An 8,760-nucleotide genomic window follows, 5' to 3' on the forward strand; every position below is an offset into this window, starting at 1 on the left:
TGTAGGGGATTGTAGGTGTACCGGCCTATCTATCGGTTAAGGGGACCTCTTCGGAAAGACTGTGTCTTGGTCATCCGTTTCTCAAACATCTTGTAGTGCGAGAAAACCAACGGAGGAGATCGAGTCTTGTGGGGAAAAGTGCACAAACCTCTGCAGAGTGTACAAACTAATCATGGTTAGCTGTGTCCCCGGTTATGCACATCTTGAGTATCTAGTTCTTGGATTATCATGTGGATCTCATCAGTCTTAATTATATAATTTGATTGGGGTTAATGATTATTTTTAATTGGGATTGAGATGGGGTTTACCATTCTCAATGTTTAACAACCACCATGATAGTTAAATAAAATTTATTCCTTTGTTGTAGGGAAAAATTGGCTTTTCGCAAAACATATTAACCATACAGCCTCCACCAGCCAAATATGCATGTAGTGATAGCATTATTCTGTTCATTACTCTTTTGTGTTACCTTGCCAGCATATTCCATGTGTTGACCCGTTTTTAGGCTGCAACGTATTATGTTGCAGACTTTTCAGACGACGAGTAAGGAGCCTTAGGTCGTGGTCTTTCACTCAGTGATGCCGTTGGAGTTGATGGACTCACTTTATCTTCCAAGCCTTCCGCTGTTATCGTATTAGATGGCCTTAAGCCATATTTATTGTAATAAGTTCTCTTTTGAAACATTCGATGTAATAAGTGTGTGATTGCTACTCTGTTATAAATCCTTCAAGTACTATGTGTGTCAGCATTACCGATCCAGGGATGACACTTATGCACAGAGATCAGACTGTTTGAGGTCTGGTCGCTACACATATTTATAGATGTAACCCTTTCGAACGGGAGACGCATAGTGGTCACGCATACTGTGGATTGAAGACACCTATAGCTAGCAAGTTTCATCGGCACAAAGACCGGAACAGAGCAAATGAATGGGGGAGGAGGAGATGTCATTTGTGCTCACCCACGAATGCAGGGGCGGAGCTCGTGAACGCACAGGGAGGTCGTTGAACACCAGACCCTCGCAGCGACGAAACAACTGCACATTTAAAACCACCAAATCAACACAAATATGATGTTTTTTATAATAAAATCGAAAAATATATGACCTAACTCATAATTCAACATTGACCTTTGGAAGGCCGAAGAGCACCTTTTCGGTCAACAGGAAGGCGAAGAGGTATCAGGGGTCGGGGTGTCTGATACGTCTCCAACGTATCTACTTCTCCTAATGCTTTTCCTCTTGTTTATCAGCCAGTGGGCCAACCTCCCTCTTTGTCGTCTGCTAGCAGACGGCAAAGACCTGGCTGATGGCAAAGCCATCCTTGGCCGTCAGCCAGCTCTTTGTCATTTGTTTTTTGAAGCTGTTGGCAAAGCCATCCATTGCCATCAGCTAGCAGACGACAAAGAAGTGGCTGACGGCAAATCTTTTGATTCCAATAGTGTTGGCTGCCGGCGGCGGCCGTGGCTTCCTCCTCCGACCAAAGAGGCCCTCCTCAACCTTCGTCGCCGCCCCTACGCCGCTCTTCCTCCTCTCTCTGCCTCGAATTGCCGCAACTCCGCCGTCCCTCCGTCGCTCCTCGCTGCTGTTGCGCCGACGCCGCCACCTTCCGAACTGCCACCGCCCCTATTTGGCCGACGCCCACTAGTTTTTACATCTCCACTTTGCATCATCCATTGGAGTTGCTCTTTTACATCTTCAATGTACATCATCTATTGGAGTTGCCTCTTTTTTGGAGATGTAAATTTTGACATCTCCTGTTTTACATCTCCAAATATGCATCTTCTATTGGAGATGCTCTTAGTGATGCTTCTTCTACAAGTTGTCGACCTGTATGTTATGTTGGTATAAGTATTATATGTAGCTCGGTTGAATTTTGTGTTTTTTTAAGTCATGCTTCATCAATGTCCTTTTGTTTTGTGCAAGAGAATTGGAAATTTGTCCCATCTACTGCGTTAACTGGCAAAGCCTATTCGGCACCCGTTTCTTTAGTTCGCGCAAATGGGCACATACTCCCACGCCGCGCTGGGCCGGCATGTTTTTTTTTCAAAACTGAAGCAAAAGGGGTGTTTGTGCAAGCGTTGTTTCGAACTCAGGATCTCTCGTTGAGAGAGCAGCACAATGACCACCAGGACAACAACGAAGCAATTGAGCCTATAAACTTCATTGCTTTCCTTTATTCCTTCGGTCGCAAGAGCCCCTGGTTTTGGGAAGCTTCCCGAATCAGTTATTCTCATTGGTCCTTCCTTTTTTCTTGGCCCTTTTTCATTTTTGTTTTTTCCTTAAACACGTGAACTTTTTTCAAATTCGATGAAATATTTTCAAATTCAGTCAACTTTTTCTAAATCAGTGAACCTTTTTGGAAACTCGATGAACTTTTTTTCAAAATCGATGAACTCTTTTTTCAAATCGATTAATTTTTTTTTAAAACCGATGAACTCTTTTCTTAAATCAACTAATTTTTTAAAAAAACCAATGAACTTTTTTCAATATAGACACACTCTTTTTTCAAAATCGATAAACTTTTTCCAAATTCGATGAACATTTTTCAAAATCGATGAACTCTTTCTTCATTTTTGATTTAATTTTTTCCAAAACAGATGAACTTACTTTTTTTCAAAATTGATGAATTATTTTTTCAGTTGTGTTGGATTTTTTTCAAAATCAATTAACTTTTTCAAATTCGTGAACTTTTTTGAAGTTTCTGGACTTTCTTTCAAATGTCATGAACTGTTTTAAATTCAGGATTTTCTATGATTTTTTTGTCAAAAGTCAACGGTTGACCGGTCAACTGGCCAGCTGTCGACTGGTCAACCGTGATCGACGGGAGCGAAGGAGGCGATCGAGGCAACCTCGGCCAGCCCAGTTCCCAGCCGCGTGGGCGCACGAACTGCCAACTGGCACCCATTAGGAGCTCTCGTGTTAACTTTCTCTGACTATTTAAATGCAGAGTTAGTTTCTGGCCCAGGCCCATTTCGATCGCTCTACTTTTCTAGCCAATAAATAAAAGGCAGGAACCGTCCGAAACATTTCCACAGTTCTTTAGTCCCACCTCGATTGGGGAATATCAAGTTATACGGCTTAAGTATGCGTCTACAAATGGTTCCGCTAAGCCGATGATGACTATCCTAGAGACCGACATTCTGAGCGCCCTGTGCGCAGTGAGGAAAATGTCATCAGGAATTAAATAGTCTGAGGCGACTTTTTTTTATGCCACCGCTGTCGTATTTGTTTACCCATGTCAAATTTGCTTTCAATGACCATAGAAAAGATAGCCGTTCGAAGCAAAGTACAATGCTAAAACTGCTTTTGAAGGACGGTTTTTAAAAAATTCAGAATTCAACAAAAAAACATATTTTTACATTTCAAAAAATACAGGCATACATGAAGGCATAACTCACATGTGTAAATTTTCAGGACGAAATACGTTAAAATGAAGGTTGTGCAAAAAAAGACAATGGCTTTTCAAGACACATTACTATTCATCCCAAAAGTCCATGAATTTTTTTTTGTGCATAGATCGCATCTCAATGTATTTTATTCTGAAATTTTATACGCACACACATCACATCATTGTGTGTACAAAAAAAATTAACCAAAAAGTATGAATTTTGAATTTAAGAAAAAACAGCCTCGAAGGAGGCCGAGCTCCAAAACGCCATTCTCAGTTCAAAGCTCGTATTCCCTCCGTTCCTAAATATAAGTCTTTTTAGATATTTCAAATGAAATACAACATACAGATGTATGTAGACATATTTCAGAATGTAGATTCACTCATTTTGCTCCGTATGTAGTCACTTGGTGGAATCTCTAGAAAAACTTATATTTAGGAACAGAGGGAGTACATGCCATCAATGACAAAATATGTCTAGATACATCCATTTCTCTGACAAGTATTACCGGACGGAGGAAGTATTAGCTAAATAACCTCTAAAAGCATGGAGATATTATTAGGTTCAGAATGAAAAGAAACTTATGCCAAACGGATGTATCTAGTAATGAAATACATATGGATCCGAGAGATTATTATAATATCGCCATGTTTCTTAGACACCGAATTATTCTGCGTTGTCAGATAAGAAAAATGATGAGAGAAGACGATCAGAACAACTAACCAGCAGCAGACTGTTTAAAGGGCTTCAAAATCTCATTATGTTTCAAGAACTATTTTCATTCAAGTAGAACAGAGAAATTCATTTGAGGGGTAGCCTTAACATCATAATCGCGGTACGTTCTCAAGAATATTTCTATTCAAGCAAATTGTTCTAGAAAGAAATATACTGCCACCGATCTGAATTAATCACCGCAGCCTCTTGTCTTGAATAGAGGTTGCGTCAATTAATTCGGATCGGAGGGAGTACCTTTACTTTTCTTTTGATCCAAGTCCATGATGAATGATGCACTTGATAATAGTTCCCTTTTTAGTGGGAGGCGACAAAGACATGTCATACTACTTGTCGATGCTTGGGTAAAAGCAGAGATTCTGCAAGTTGCTACAGAAAGCAAAAGCCTAAAAACTAAAAGATTATGATGATAGTTGGATAATCAATATTAAGCTATATTTCTTTTAGAGCTGATTGGAAGAATGAGCTGGACCAATGGGAGTTTGTGACATAAGGAGAGTATAAACATTACAGATGCACTATATAAAGTATATTGAGAAAAACATTATTACATCAGACTCCCTCCGTTTCTAAATATAAGCCCTTTCAGATATTTCAATATGGACTACATAGTACATACGGATGTATATAGACATATTTTAGAATGTAGATTCACTCGTTTTGCTTGTTACGTAGTCCATATTGACATCTCTAAAAGGTCTAATATTTAGGAACGGAGGGAGTATAACGTAACATAACATAGAGATATAATAAACATGTCCTGATTTTAAAAACAAATTTACTACGATTAGGGCATTTTGAAGACCGAGCTCCATGGAGCCCTTTATTTTGAAAAATTCAAAATTCATAAATTTCGATTTCAAAAAATTCTGAAAAAAATAAACATGTATGCAAGGATGTAATGTGTATGTGTGATAAGTTTCAGGATGAATTGTGAGCTGCACAAAAAAAACAAAATCATGGACTTTAAAGATGAACAGTACATATATGGTAAAAGGCCCCACATTTGTCTTTTTTGTGTAGCTCACGTTTTAATGTATTTTGACCTGAAAATTTGCATACATGTACATTATGTATCTAGGTGTATCTGTATTTTTTTCCAGAATTTTTGAAACTGAAAATTTTGAATTTTGAAGTTTTCAAATAAAGGCCTCCATGGAGCTCGGTCTCCGTTTGACATTTTCGATTTACTACTCCCTTTGTACATAAATACTAATTTTTTTTTATTTGTGAACAAAGGAAGAATAAAGTAATACGACAGGATTACGAGAAGATGGAAAAGGAACAAAAGAATATGTACCCCTCAGAAGCTAACACGTACCTTAATAGCATATAGTAGTTCTTCCGTACGATTCATACATGTTCCTCTTTCAGTTGATTCCTTGTCGTATTTTGAGCCATCGAGCCTAACAATTAAATCCAAATCTTCCGCTCTTATCATCCTCGAAGTCTATCATAGGAGGAATTGAGAACCATTTAACAGAAAGTGATAGCAAATCTTTTCTATAGCCAAAAATTCCCTGTTTGTTGTGCTTAGACTTTGTGTCAAAATATTGTCTTTTTTGCTCATCCAACAGATAAAGTTCCTATACTTGACACAACTTACATACCTTGGCATATAGTGATCCTTTGGTGTAAGAATCTGCATAGAAAATAAATCAGATCCATAAGAAAGATACCAAGGAGTGAGCAATCCATTTTCATATCCTAGTCCATGTTGCAATTCCTTTCCCCAAATTGATTGTAAATCTGCAGGATATAATTCGGCTAGCTACAGTGTGTGAACCATGTAGTGTTCCACCTCTCCACTAAATCGCAACATTTCTTGCTTCTGAGGTAGGAAAGGAATCATGGTCTAGGGGTACAGCATAACATATGGGACTAAGCACTACCTCCTAGCTCAAACCCCTAAAAATTTAACAACTTCTTACCTTAATCCCAAAAAACCTGAGCTCAATAATTCCACGCATACCTACTGGGTTTGGCCAAGCTTCTCGTCAACGAATGCCTACCAGTGGAGAATGTTGTGCTGCTGCAGTGTGAGGTAAGGAATAGATTAGGGGGCAGGTACTGGATTGTTGCATAAAGTACACTTTTCATATCACCAGAAAGCAACAATCATGATTATAAAATCGAATGTGCAACTGGACCTTTGCCTAGCCCAGAATAGTAGGCCTACAAAAATAGTGCAATTCCGAACATCATGTGGTACATTACAGTTCATAAACAACAGACCCTCTCTCAAAAGCACAACCAGCTAAGGCTACTCCGGTGAAGCAAATGTCTAGGCCATAACATGAAACAGCAAAATAACTAAACTATCACTAAATAGTAGTACCAGCAATCATGTAAGAGCATCTCCACTGGCCCCCCAACAAGCCCCTCAGGGCGCCTTTTTTAGCGTCGGCGGCGAAACATCGGCCAAGTTGCGCCCCCAGATTGTTGTTTATCGCCGATTTGGGCCAAAATAACAACCGGCAAACCCAAGCCGAACCCAGCGCACCAGGGGGCGCCTGGGGGTACCGGCTGAAGCGAAAAGGCGCGTGGGCCCACGTGGTCGGCGACAGACCGGCCTATTCCCGCCGTTTTCCCCCATTTTCCCTCCATTGCCCAAGCACTTCCCCCCTTCTCCACCGCCGCTCCCGCTATTCTCCTCATCAGATCCGACCGCCATGCCGCCGAAGAAGTATGCGGCCCCTCGCCTAGCCACCGATACCGCCCAGCCAAAGCAGAGGAAGCCGAGGGCGCCGATGGCAAGGCCACAGGGCTTGTCGAACGCCGAGTGGAAGGTAGGCGTTGAGTAACCACCGATCACCAGAACAGGCTCATCACCAAGAGGGCCAGGGACGCGGCGGCGGCGGCGGAGCAGGAGAGGCGTCTCGCGTGGGGATGATGAACCTTCCGCATGGCCACTGCCCACAAGCTGCGTGAGGGAGCCAGCAGAGCGTCGCGTCGCCGGCCAACTTCTCGCCGCCGCTATGGGGGTACGCGCCCTCGCCTGGCTACTCCGACGGCAACACGCATGGCGGCTTCAACCCCAGCATCACCTTCCTGCATGGCGCAGTGCCGCGTGCCTCCGGCCTCAACACCCAGTACAACTACTCGCCGCCGGCGTACTCAGGCTCGCCTGCGCCGCCTCTGCGCCGTGCCGCCCTACCCTTCGCACACGGCTCGGCACCACAGTTCAGCAACACCGACACCAACATGGACGAGATCATCACGAGCGGCTCGGTCCCCGCCGCTTCGTGCCCCGGGTTCCACGCGCAAGACGAAACGATGGACACCGCCATCGACATGGACGACGTGCTCGACGACGCCAAGGAGGAGGCGGAGGAGGAAGAACAGGTGGAGCCGAAGCCGGGGCCGAAAGAGAGAAAGAAGAAGCGGGCGCCCAACACAAGCCGTGCGAGCCTCACGTCAAGTGGACGTCCAAGGAAGACGAGTGCCTCGCCGATGCATGGAAGACCGTCAGCATCGACCCGATCACCGGCTTGAATCAGAGCACCGACACGTACTGGAGAAGAATCAAGACGGCGTTCGACGAGCACAAGCTAGTCGACCCCGACTTCGCCAACATCCACATGGATCACAGCGACAAGGCCATGGCGAACCATTGGGCGACCATCTAGGCGGCCTGCAACAAGTGACATGGGATCCTAGAGGAGGTCGCGGCTCGCCCGGAAAGCGGCGCCAACATCGAGGGGCAGGTATCGCCAGTCGTCGGCTCAGTTCTTTCGTCGTGTACTTTGCCGACACTTGTTCTTCGGTTGTGCAGATGGTTCGAATGTTCAACATGTTTCGCCAGGACAACAACGACCAAGAGTTCAAGTTCCTTCACGTGTTCTCCAGGATCGAGTCATGCAAGAAGTGGAGGGAGTGCCGACTCACTCTCGCAAGGCCAAGGAGACCTACAAGCCGGATGCGCCTGCCCCGTCGGCGGCAGAAGGGCGCCCTGATGGCAACAAAAGAGACAAGGCGGCGAGGGGCGCGGCACCTGCTGCTGAACGGCTGCAATCATCGATCAAGCAGTGCATCGCCGATGCCAAGAATAGCGCCGCCAAGAGGGAGGAGAAATCCGACGCGAGGTGGTCGGCGTTGATGACGAAGCATGACGTCAAGCTCGACCTTCTCAGGACCAAAGTCACCGCGAAGAAGAGGAACACCGACCTGGCGCTCTTGATGGCGGCAGACATGTCGACGATGGACGAGCAGGTGAAGGCGTGGTACCTGGCAGAGCGTGGCCTCATCTTGAACCAGATGCCTCGACAGGCGGCAACTGCCGCCTCTACGCCCACAACGACGCCAACGCCGACGCCAAGCCTGAGAAGTGAACATGTGCGGACGCCCTGCGTGAGCACTGAAGCCACGCCAACGCCAACGTCGAGCCCGAGCACTGAAGATGCGCCCACACTGACCTCAGCCAATCCCAAGGCAAAGGAGCCTGCCGTTTGAAGCGTTCCATGTCTATGATTCCCAAACTTTTGGGTATGTTTGATCGCCGACCTGTGCCATGATGATCGCCTAACCTGTGGCGTTTTTTGGCAGCAGGAAAGATAAATTAGAATTTTCGGGCGTTTGGGGGCCGAAACCTGGGGGCACGACTGGAAACTCGATCGCCCCCAGGGCGGAAAAACCGCC

Source organism: Triticum dicoccoides, chromosome 1A (genome assembly GCF_002162155.2).
Source record: "Triticum dicoccoides isolate Atlit2015 ecotype Zavitan chromosome 1A, WEW_v2.0, whole genome shotgun sequence".
In the NCBI taxonomy this organism is placed as follows: Eukaryota; Viridiplantae; Streptophyta; class Magnoliopsida; order Poales; family Poaceae; genus Triticum; species Triticum dicoccoides.